The 13,002-nt window shown below is 36.4% G+C and overlaps 1 pseudogene; it reads right to left on the bottom strand.

Annotated features, from left to right (window-relative positions):
• Nucleotides 1–244: 244 nt before the first annotated feature.
• On the bottom strand, nucleotides 245–342 carry LOC132267920 (small nucleolar RNA R71; annotated as a pseudogene).
• Between the last annotated feature and the right edge of the window lie 12,660 nt (nucleotides 343–13,002).

Here is a 13,002-nt window from a genome sequence, read left to right as displayed (position 1 = left end):
CTATCATGGACTTCCAAGTGAAGAACCTTACAAGCATTTGGATAAGTTTCTTGAAGTGTGTTCCACTGTGAAATACACGGACATGCCGGAAGATGTTTTAAGACTTAAACTTTTTCCTTTCACCCTTAAAGACAAGACAAAATGTTAGTTTAACAATCTTAAGCCTTTTTCGATAACTTCTTGGGCAAAAATGCAACAAGAGTTTTTGAAGAAGTACTATTCGGTTTCGACCAATGTCATGAGGACTTTCATTAAAGAATTTTCTGAAGGGGATGGGCAAATGTTTCATGAGGCATGGGAAAGGTTTTACGACTTACTTAAAAAGTGCCCACATCATGACATACCTAAGTGGCAACTAGTTCAATATTTCTTTAAAAGTTTGCCAGATAGTCACAAGGGTATAGTTGATGCATCTATGGGTGGTTCTTATCTTGATAAGCATGAGGATGATGTGTAGCAATTGTATGAAAACATGAATGAAAATTCAATGCATAGATCTTTATCCTCTAAAAATGGTAGAAATCTAGGTGGAAGGAAGAATGTTGGCTTATATCAAGTTGACAATTCCAATGACATAGCCGCCGTGATGAAATCTTTATCTTAACGGTTTTATCAATTTTTGATTAACCAAACTTTGGCGAATCAAGTATCTTCCTCCCCTAATCATGTTCATCATCATGCATCCAATGAATCATGTATGACTTGTTCAAGTGTTTTACATTCTACTTCTAATTGTCCCCATGGACATGTGCCAAGTGAAAACCATGAGCAAGTCAATGCTACATTTGTCAACCAAGGGAATAGTCCCTATGGCACTCATTACAATTCAAGTTGGAGGAACCATCCAAACTTCTCTTGGAAAAGCCAAGGGGAAAGCTCAAACCCCCCCCCCCCCAAGGTGTTTTTCAAAACAAGTATGTTCCACCTCCAATGCAAGACCAAGGTTCCCAAGGTTTTAGATCATCATTATTTCAATCGTATGGTAATCAATTCTCTAATTCTCATTTTTCTAACCAATCATCATATTCTCAAGGAAATTCTAGGAGTCCCGCTTTTGAGGAAAAAGTGTTGACCGCTCTAGGCACTCTAGAGGCGAACACTTAATTGCTTCATTCCCATTCCCAATCCATTACTAAGCTAGAAACCCAAGTCAGGCAAATAGCTAGTACTTTGAATGCTAGAGAGAAAGGAAAGATGCCTTTGAATGCACCACCAAAGCAACAATGTGTTGTGGAGACTCATTCCTCATCGGAAGGTCACACAATCGAATATGTCAATGCGGTGACAACCTTGAGAAGTGGGAGAATTGTGGACAACCAAGTGATATGTCCAATGAAGAGAGTGAACCGGTGCAACCAAAAGTTGACACCCGTCCCGTTTCACATCATATTCCTCCTTCATTGCATGTGCATGACCCCTTTGTTGAAAAAGTAATGGAAAATGATTTGAACAAAGTTTTGAAAGATGATTTGAAAAATTCTTGTGACAGTTTGAAAAATTCTTGTGTTGAAGATTCTTCAAAGAAAGATTTTGAAAAAGCTTTTGAGTTTAAAGCTCCATTTCCGGATGCCTTGAAATGATCTATTTCTCTTGACAAACAAAAGACCAAGACTAATGAAATCATTGATGTGTTTAGGCAAGTAAAAATCAATCTTCCGCTTTTGGATGCAATTAAGCAAATTCCGACTTATGCCAAATTTTTTAAAGATCTTTGCACCCAAAAGAGGAAGAACAAAAGCCAAGCACCAAGAAAAATGATCTTGACCGAGCAAGTGAGCTCCATTTTACAACATAACACTCTCCTAAAGTTTAAGGACCCCGGTTCACCTACTACTTCTTGCATCATTGGTGACCATGTCATTAATCGGACTCTTCTAAACTTAGGAGCAAGTGTCAACCTTCTTCCCTATTCAATGTATGTCAAATTGGGCTTAGGAGACTTAAAACCGACATCGGTAGTTTTGCAACTTGCCAACCGATCCATCAAAAAGCCCCGGGGTATCGTTGAGGATGTTTTGATTAAGATTGATAAGTTCTTCTTCCCCATTGATTTCGTTGTCATAGACACGGAACCGGTTCTGAACCCCAAGAGCCAAATTCCCATTATCATTGGCCGTCCCTTCTTGGCAACCGCGAATGCCAACATAAATTGTAGGACGGGGATAATGAAAATCTTATTTGGGCATATGAAGGTGAAGTTAAACATCTTTAATCTGATCCCGAATTCCATAGACAAACATGAAGAAGTGTATGTTGTTGAAAAATGCATTGCCAATGAATTTGATAAAGTTGAGTCTCTATTTGATATTGAACATTCCCATGGTTTGCTTACCAAAAAGGATTCAAAGAAAATTGCTTCAAAAGCAAAGTTTGAAAGGGCATGGAAGCCCAATAGTTGTTTTGACCAAGGACCATTAATGTTTTTTGATCCAAATCCAACAAGTTCCTTAAAGAACCATTTGTTGGATGGGGTTCAAAGTGTTTTTCACCCCGTCAAGGAGGGGATGCATAACAAGACATTTAATTCGGGCTAAAAGAGCCCAATGTCTTGCTAGAGACGTTAAAACTAGCAAATGCTTCGTAGGGTTTACAACCCTATTCCTCCCTCATTTCTATTTTACCTTTCATTTCTTGCGTCGTCTAGATATATTCTGGCTTTATACACATTGCTATGAACTGTGATTGAGAATGTATGCACTTTCATTCTAAAAATAGGCATTTTGCAATTGTTCGATCGATCTCAAAGGATGTTTGATCGATCGAACATTCATTCCTGCATCAAACCAGCAAATTTCACCTCTCTGTGTATCGAGCGAACTTAAGTTCAGATTGATCTTCAGTTCTAACACTTAGAAAATTTTTGAACCCTGCATAAAACAGCTCTATGTCTGATCGTTCGAACTTGTCGGCAGGTTTTTACCTGTTCGATCGATCAAAGCTTTTTCCAGATCGATCTTAGAGTGATTGATCTGTATTTCGTTGTTAACTTTGACTTTGACTACATTTTTTATTTTTAATGTTTATTTTATTTTATTTTATTTTCAAAAACCTCAAAAAGATTTTATTTTTATTTTATTTTATTTCTATTTTAATTCAAAAATATTTTAATTTCAAATTTTTCAAAAATAAATAAATAATATAAAATAAATAAATAATTTCCAAAAAGATTTTTATTTTATTTTAATTTATTTTTTCAAAATTCTAAAAATACATTTTGAATTTTGAATTTTTAAATTTTAAAAATTTTAAAAATTCCAAAAATATGTTTTACAAGGTTAGATCGACCTGAGTTCTTTTCAGATCGGTATATGTTTGATCGATCGAAGATATTTCCAGATCGATCGAACATGTCGGAGGCAGTTTTTAAAAATAGAAACCCTAGGGTCATTTGATCAATTTACACATTGATCTCGACCCTCATCGCCTCCCACCGCTGCAACCCACCTTCCCAACCTCCGGTAAGCCTCCGGCGACCTTCCACAAGCTTCGAAACTTCATCTCCCATCTCAGATCTCATCTCTCTCTCCTGAACCACTTCTCTCGTTGAGTTTTGGTAAGTTTGAGTTGTATTTTTGGATTTCAAGTTTCAAACTTTGTGTTTTAGTGCTATCCATGCATAGATCTAAGTTTCCTTGATGATTTCTTGCCATATTTGATCTTTAAAGCATGTGTATATATAAGTATATATATTTTTGTATATATTTTGATTTTGATTCAATTTTGGGGGTCACGTGCCTATACAAGTGATCAATAATGTGTTGTTGTTATATAGGGGGGCCCACAAGCTTGCTTGGGTACCCCCCGTGTCATCCACATCACAGATCTGTGACTTTTCAAATTTTCCGAAGCAGTTCGATCAATCGAAGTTTTCTCAGATCAATTTGAGAAAGATCGATCGAACTTACTCCTGATCGATCTGAGAGAGATCGATCTCATATTTTCCTGATCGATCGAACTTCACAGATTTGCATATATGCACTTCACACACCATCCATAGTGTTCATGCTAGCTTCTTGATGCCCAATGCCTATGTTTTTCACATTGGATGCATTATATACTTACACTGTTTAGCATGCTTCACTTAGTTACTATTTACCTGGCTGCATTATCTCTTGTATAGATACATGTCCATTACTCTGAGTTATCTATCTTACTTGACAAACATGTTTCTATATGTTGTGCTTTAATTCTTTATTATCTGATTGCTAACTTTGCAAGTGTTTCATTCTTTTGCAGGCCATGGCACGGGTTAAGACAGACACCCGACCTAGGAGAGCGTATACAGACCTTGGAGGACGCTGTTGTCTCTCTTCGGTCCGATGTGGCTTCCCTCAGTACTGATGTGGCATCTCTCCGCTCAAATGTCATGGCTGTGCTGCGAGATATATCCAGAGATATCTGGTGATCACGCCCCGCTCGCCCTACCTCCTCTGCCTGATCTCCCTATCTCTCTACTTTCATTTTATATATCTGTGATATTACTATTACATTGCTACTGCTTTGATATTTTTACGGCCAGGCTGTTGGCCCAGATACTGTGATGTGCTGTACATTATTTCTTTTTATGCATGATATTTTTCGATATCTGGATTTTATATTGATATATCTATCTGTTATTGACTCCATTATCAGGTGCATCCCAATGACTTCAGTGAGAGAGTGTGCTGCCCAAATTTTTCAGGACCACCCTTTTTCCTCTCTTTGTAGTTTATTTATTATCCCATTTACAGTTGCATGTCCACTGTAGATTGTTATTATCCCTTTTGTTATCTGATGAGTTTTATCCAAGTGCCATCTTTTCAGGACTGCAGTTAATTTTAAGTTTGGGTAGGTTATACCACCCACTTTGGATATTTGTGTCCCGGCCGTTCTTTGCATTAGCTGCACTAGTATACTCTTTCCTTTGTTCTCTTTGCACATTGAGGACATTGTGCCATTTAAGTTTGGGGGTAATGGTATTAACTGCAGTGTTTGCTTTCCATTTTAAATTTTAAGCATGGCTTGTGTATTTGAGGGATTTTCTATGATTGGTCCATAACTAGCTATGATTTTGATCTTTTGAGGACTATATTGCTTAAAATTTAAAAATTGTTTGACTTGAGAGTCCAATATTCCTTGTATACCTTGTGGATGCCATTTAGGAGTAAATTTTTCGAAAGATTGATATCTTGCTTGCACTTGTGGTCCACATCATCCTGATTTTGTGATTATTTTGAGATTCACTCTAGGATTCTACACTAGCACAGGCGCACACTAGCATTCATTTGTAGGGTACATGCTTTGTTGACTATTGAATTGGTTATATCCCAATTGGGCTAGTAGTGCATTAAAAGCTTTCATTTTGATAAAAGTGGATAACAAACCCTTTTCATTGAGTAGCCAGGATTCTAGCCTCATCAAGCACTGAATTTCTCACTCCGAAAGGTGGAGGGCCCAAACTCTAGGTTAATAATTGAATGCCATATAAAATAAAAAAAATTAAAATTAAAAAATTAAAAATTAAAAATAAAAAAAAAAAAAAAGTGAGGACTTCTCCCAAAAGGTAAAAATGGAAAATGATTAGATGGAGGTTGTTTTGATTTGTAACCTAGTTGATTTGAGCTTGTAAGTCTTTAGGGGTGTTTGAACACCTAGTGCCCTAAAGCCGTCCGATTTGGGAGTCATTGACCTAATGCTCGACCTCATGGATCGCTAGAAAGCTTAATAGATCAACACATTGCACCATGCTTCCATCTTTGATCCTTAGGATTAAAAAATAAATAAATAAATAAATTGAATGAAAAGAATAAGCGCACCTAGAAGAATAAAGCTTTAATAAAAGGTCCACTCTTTATCTTAATGATCGGTACTAGATTTGTGTGCTAGTTTGAGAGTAAGGATGTGATCATCTCTTTAGTTGGCTTAGATAGCAACATATTTGATGCTTGTCCACTCAAAAAGGATTCTAGAGTTGTTTTGATTTGCATGATCATTTTCTTGATGTGTGGAGGACCATACTTTCTTACTTGATGTTGAGATTGTGGGATATTGCTTGGAAATGGTTGAAAAATTGCATACTCGAGGTAGTTTTCTCCCAATACTTGTTTGCAATATTGGTGTCTCTTTAGTGTTAATGAGCTTAATGTTTATGGGTATCATTTCTGGAAACCTTCACGAGACTTCACTTGTCCATTAGGGGTAACCTAGGGGTTTAAAAGGCTTGTTGCATACGTTAAATGCAATCGTGTTCCCTACGAAAATGGCGTTATCATTTCATTGCTTTTTAGTTCATACTTGTATATTCATTCATTTCATTCCTTTACTGTGTAGTTCATTGCTATGGACTAGCAACATTTAAGTTTGGGGGTGTGATAAGCGCTAAAAAGTGCGCAATTAAACCTCTTAAGCTTAGGTATTCTAGGACCTTTATCTATCTTACTTTCCCGTTTTAGACTAATTTCATGTTATTACCCTTTTCAGGCACTTATCCCAAAAATAAGTTAATTCAGCCAAGTAAGAGCATTAAAGAAGCTAACTCAAGCTAGATGGAAGAAAGGAGCAAAGTGTGAGAATTAGCAAGTTCGATCGATCTCAACATCACTTTGATCGATCGAAGCAACATTGATCTGGACACTTCAAGATGGATCCAAGCCCTTGTCCTTATCCAAAAGACTCCACAATGTTCGATCGATCCAACCATTCTTTGATCAATCTAAAATATTCGATTTTATCCACACCTACCACCCCACCTACCACTTTTATCTCTTTCCCAAAATATCTCAGAGATTTGTCTTTATTCAAAAAGGCATCACCAAGGATGGATCGATCTTTGCAGCATTCGATGGATCTCAGCACAGTTTGATCGATCTCAGAATAATTCGATCGATCGAACCTCCTCAAGTCCGAAAAAAAATAAGTTCCAGCTCATTAAAAGTTGGCTCATGGTGCAATCATTGCAAGGATCCTATTGCACGAATCCAGACCATTGGGTGTGACACTTGACCTACCTATATAAGGATTTTGAGCCTCTTTAACATCATATCTCATATATCATCTCAAAAACTTAGAAACATTCTTAGAGAGGAAGAAAAGAGAGGGGGAGAAGTTAGAGACACATTCTTGGGAGTTCTTCCATTCGTCTAGGGTTTCCATCAAGAAGGAGGTCATTCCTATCATGGAGATAGCCCTTGAGGGTTAGATGACTACTTCAATGAGAGGCTAAACATCTTCTTAGGGCTAGAGTTAGCCCTAAGCATGCCTTCTAGACTCTAATGTTTTGTATTTTGAAGGGATTTGTGTTGTAACCTTGTCTTGACACTTATTTTATATATGAATCTTGTTTATTCAATGATTTGTATGGTTTAATACTTCCAATTGATCATTTCATTCTATCCATATGTCTATATATGCTAAAATAGATGTTCATGTGTTTATCTCTAGTTTTTGTGTTATTGATGCATGTCTATGTGTGTTGATGCTATGGATTTAGAGATTGTCAAGGCATAGTGCTTAATAAATTACTATTGTGGTTTATTTTATGGTTCATACTCATGTCTTGATAGATTTTACCTCTCCCTTAGTTTCTTTAGTTTAATTTTCATACCCTTAACTTAGTTATAGTGTAGTTGCCTTAGTTATTAGATGGGAGGACAATCCATGCTTGTTGTTTGATGTTCCATGCTTATGAATGCAAGTAGTATTATACTCTAACCATGTGATGTATTTGGATTGTGAGCTTAAAGGAATGATTAATGGCTTAGTTTGATGTATTGTGCTATTCACTAGGTTGCTTAGACAATATATGTTTAATTGGTCATCCATACTTGTTGAAACAATCAATCACACACTCCCAAATTACAACACATGTTTCCCCTCATTAATTATGCATTGAATGTCTAGAATGGTGATGTTTAGTGGTAACCTCTAGATCTCAAGACCTTACTCTCTTGTTTTCTCTAAATTTTTATTTAAATTGCTTATTTTACATTGAACTTGTTTTGTTTAGTTTGTAGTCTAATCAACCAAACACACCATCTCTTGATTACTCGACCTACTAACCCTATACATTGTTTCCATTGCTAGTGCACCCACAATCCCTTGGGACGATCCCTACTCACCCTAACTATATTTTTAGTTAGAGGTAGTAGTGGCATTTATAAATTTAAGCTTGGCCACACTATTTTGCACAAATTTTGTTATACCCCACGACAGGCCACCATTTCCTTATTGTAAATTTGAGTTTCCTTATTGTAAAATTTGACTTACTTAGAATAGGTAGGAACTTAATTGTTATATAGTTTCCTTATTGTAAATTTGACTTACTTAGAACAGGTAGTATTCTGATTTTTATTTACTTTCCTTAGTGTAAATTTGACTTACTTAGAATAAGTAGTATTCTGATTTTTATTTAGTTTTAATAGTGTAAATTTGACTTAATTAGAATAGAATTTCAGTTATACGCTATATGTATATGATTTTACTCAATGAAAAAGCTATGCCATAATTTTCTCATTCTTTAAATCTTTTATGGTATCAGAGCTCTCTCCTCTTGAAATTGTAAAATCCTAATCCCTGGCACCAACCATGGCCAACGAAAATAATCAAGCCATAATCCCAAATACACAGGAACCCACTGTAATGTAATACCCCTAAATTGTAAAAAGATAGTCTCAGCATTTTAAGTTTTATTTTATTGCATCTTTATTTGTTTATGTGTTTAGTTGCATGTTTATTTTTATTAATTGACTGATTGTTGTTTTAATTGAATTATTTGTTTAATTGTTAATTTAATTATATTTTTATTTTTAATTGGATTAAAGTTTAATTGTTAATTTAATTGTCTTTTTATTTTCTTTAATTGGATTAAATTAGTTTTAATTGTTTAAAAGGTTTATTAGTTTATTTAAATTAATTAATTGGATTTAATAAGTGTTATTATTTATAATATGAAATTAGGGTTTTATGTTTTATGACATCGTAGGTTAGCCGACTTAGAGAAAGGGTTCTACTATTTTAAAATTTTTAGTTTCGGTTTTCTTCTCTAAGTATAATTAAATATTAGGTTATGAGAGAAGCCTATATATATATCGTTTTGTGTCTACAAGGGTTTTAGAACCCTTTTCCCGTAACTGGAGGTAGAGAGAAACAGAGAGGGCTTGAGAGGAAAACAGAGAAAAATAGTTGGGGGTTTTTGCCACGAACAAAGACTGAACCAAGGAGGCAAAGTTGACGTTTGCTTGTGGGTTAAACCAGGAGCAACAGGGGTCGGTGAAGCAATTAAAGTCGCCGGAGTTACTAGAGTAGACGGTTTAAGGTTTTGAACTGAAACCTAAAGGCAAGTTCCTATTCTAACTCTTTCCCTTAAACCTGTGTTCTATGCATGCCTAGGTAGACTACAGGGTTTAAATTAATGTTAAAACATATCTTATATGCACGTTAATTCAGATTGTAAATAGTTTTATTGAGTTGATTAACTGAATTTGCTTTAATGAACAAATTGTTTCAATTTGTGTTTAATTCTTGTTAACGATGCGTATTAATTGTCAACGAGTTTCTGGATAATCTGGGACATTAACTGAACCCTAGAAAGCTTAATAAAAACATTACAGAGGCTCTGAACATCGCCGGAGGCGAAGAAGACGAACGAAAATCGAACTACGGCTCTTAAGGGAGAAAAAGCCGGCTCCCATGTGTTTGGAGCAGGCTCTCAACTTTTGAGAGCCTGCTCTCGCCCTGAAACGTACAGAAAGTGTTTTTATGGTCTGTTTGGGCTGTCTGGGGTTTTCTTAAGTTGTTTAAATTGCACTAACTGATTTAAATAACTACTATGGACCTATAAAAATACTGGGAAGCAGTATTACAGTAATGTATTAAGTGATGGAGCAACATGAAGTTACGGAAAAGCCTAAATGTTAAATATTGTTCTGTTGATTTACAGGGAGTTGAACAATGTTACTATTTGTAACAAGTACCCTTTGCCCAGGATTGATGATCTTTTTGATCAGTTGAAGGGAGCTACATACTTCTCTAAAATTAATCTGCATTTTGGATATCATCAACTTCGGGTTAAGGAGTAAGATGTTCTGAGGACAACGTTTCTCACTAGATATGGTTCTTATGAGTTTCAGATCATGCCTTTCGGACTGACTAACGCACCAGTAGTCTTCATGGATTTAATGAACAGAGTGTTCAGGGCTTACTTGGATCAATTTGTCATCATCCTTATTGATGATATTTTGATTTATTCTAAGTCGGAGGACCATCATGCCAAACATCTTCGCACAGTGTTGCAGACACTTCGTGAGCACCAGTTATATACCAAGTTCGAGAAGTGTGAATTTTAGCAGCGGGAAGTGAAGTTTCTGGGTCACGTGGTGTCAGAAAGGGGAATAGTGATAGATCCAGCCAAGGTTTCAGCAGTGGTTGAGTGGGGATAGCCTACTTGACCTACAAAGATTCGGAGTTTCCTCTAATTGGCAGGATATTATCGTAGGTTCATCCAGGGGTTCTCAAAGATAGCGAGACCACTCACTCACCTGACTAAAAAGGGTGTATGGTTCGTGTGGGATGAACACTGTCAAAAAGCTTTTGATGAGCTAAAGTACAAGTTGACTTCTACACCGGTTATGTCTACTTCACAGAGCGGGATTGAGTATCTTGTCTATACAGATACTTCTTTACAAGGTCATGGATGTGTTTTGATACAGAAGGAGCGACCGATTTCATATGGATCTCGAAAGCTTAAGCCTTATGAGTTTAATTATCCAACACATGATTTGGAGTTGGCAGCTGTGGTTTTTGCCTTACGCATTTGGAGACATTATCTGTTGGGATAATCCTTTAGGTTATTTAGTGATCACAAGAGTCTACAGTATTTGTTCACTCAGTAGGAGCTGAATATAAGACAGCGCCGATGGTTGGAGTTTATGAAAGACTATCATTTCTCTATACAGTACCATCCAGGGAAAGCGAATGTGGTGGCAGATGCACTCAGTCACCGACCCGCTGTTAGTTTTTTTGCTTTATTCGCCACTGAGTGGAATGCTTTGAAGACGGTGGATGAGTTATCGGATGCTTTCATGGCTTGCATGGTAGTTAGACCTTTTATTATTCACATGGTTTTCAAAGCACAACTCACGAATCAGCAGTGCATAGATAACATTGCAGAGATAACTTCTGGGGAAGTTCCATTTTACTATGTTAGGACTGATGGAGGTTTGAGGTACACGGGACGTTTAGTGGTACTTTCTGTTGACGATTTGAGAAATGATGTGATGACTGAGACTCATTATTCTTAGTTTTCTGTTCATCCAAGAGGAGATAAGGTGTATCAAGATATGAAGCGACAATTTTGGTGAGCAGGTATGAAAAAGGACATTGCCATTTTTGTCTCTCGATGTAGTACTTGTCAGATGGTCAGGATTGATCATCAAAGACCGCGAGGAGCTCTACAACCACTATCGATACCGGAGTGGAAATGGGAGAGCATTTCTATGGATTTCGTGGAGGGATTGCCTAACTCCTAGAAGAATCACAATTCCATGTGGGTCATCGTGGATAGGTTGATTAAAGCAGCTCATTTCTTGCCTATTGGCGCTGACTTCACTTCGGAGCAATTAGCGAAACTTTACATTACAGATATTGTAAAGCTGTATGGCATTCCGTTGTCTATTATATTGGACAGGGATTCGAGCTTTGTGTCAGGATTTTGGAAGAGTTTTCAGCAGGCTTTGGCTACAGAGTTACATCTTAGCACTACTTATCATCCTCAGACTGATGGACAGACCGAGCGGGTTAATTAGATCATGGATGATATGCTTCGTTCGTGTGTTCTTAGTTTCAATGGCCACTGGGAGAATTATTTTGCCATTTGTGGAGGTTACGTATAACAATAGTTTCCAGAAGACTATTGGTATAGCACCATTTGAGGCATTATATGGCCGACCATGTCGATCTCCTGTTTGTTGGATGGAGGTTGGAGAAAATAGATTCTTGGGTCCTGAATTTACTAAGGATACTTCTGAAAAGATTGTTCTTATTAGGGATCGCATGCGCACTGCCCAGAGTCGGCAGAAGAGTTATGCCAATCGTCGTACTCATGCTTCGGAGTTTCAGGTTGGGGATCAAGTTTTACTCAAAGTATCTCCTATGAAAGGAGTAATGTGCTTTGGGAAGAAAGGGAAGTTATCACCATGGTTTGTTGATCCATTCATGATTACGGATCGCGTTAGAGCTATCGCTTATTAGTTGGCACTTCTGGATAATTTGGATCGCGTACACAATATGTTCCATGTTTCCATGTTGCGAAAATTTCTGCGAGATGAGGATCGGTATCAACATATCGATGTTGGGGAGATTGAGTTACAGCCGAATGCAACATATTTGGAGCCACCGTGTCATATTGTTGACCATCGGGATCAAATTCTTTATAATAAGGTTATTCCTTTGGTGTGTGTTCAGTGGAGTCACCACAATGAGGCTGAGACTACTTGGGAACGGAAGGATGTCCTTCGCTCGCAATTTCCTGAAATATTGGAAGAAGGTAAGAGCAAATTCCGAGGACGGAATTCCTTTTGTTAGGGGGGAAGAATGTAATACCTCTAAATTGTAAAAGGATAGTCTCGGCATTTTAAGTTCTATTTTATTACATTTTTATTTGTTTATGTGTTTAGTTGCCTGTTTATTTTAATTAATTGATTGATTGTTATTTTAATTGAATTGTTTGTTTAATTGTTAATTTAATTGTATTTTTGTTTTTAATTGGATTAAAGTTTAATTGTTAATTTAATTGTCTTTTTATTTTCTTTAATTGGATTAAATTAGTTTAATTGTTTAAAGGGTTTATTAGTATATTTAAATGAATTAATTGGATTTAATAAGTATTATTATTTATAATGTGAAATTAGGGTTTTATGTTTTATGACATCGTGGGTTAGCCGACTTAGAGAAAGTGTTTTACTATTTTTAAATTTTTAGTTTTGGTTTCCTTCTCTAGGTATAATTAAATATTAGGTAATAAGAGAA

This window comes from Cornus florida, unplaced genomic scaffold (genome assembly GCF_030987335.1).
Source record: "Cornus florida cultivar Cherokee Brave unplaced genomic scaffold, ASM3098733v1 CherokeeBrave_3.0.0_Hap2_Chr07, whole genome shotgun sequence".
Classification (NCBI taxonomy): Eukaryota; Viridiplantae; Streptophyta; class Magnoliopsida; order Cornales; family Cornaceae; genus Cornus; species Cornus florida.
Note: the sequence above shows the minus strand (reverse complement) of the source record. Positions and strands in the feature narration are given on the sequence as shown.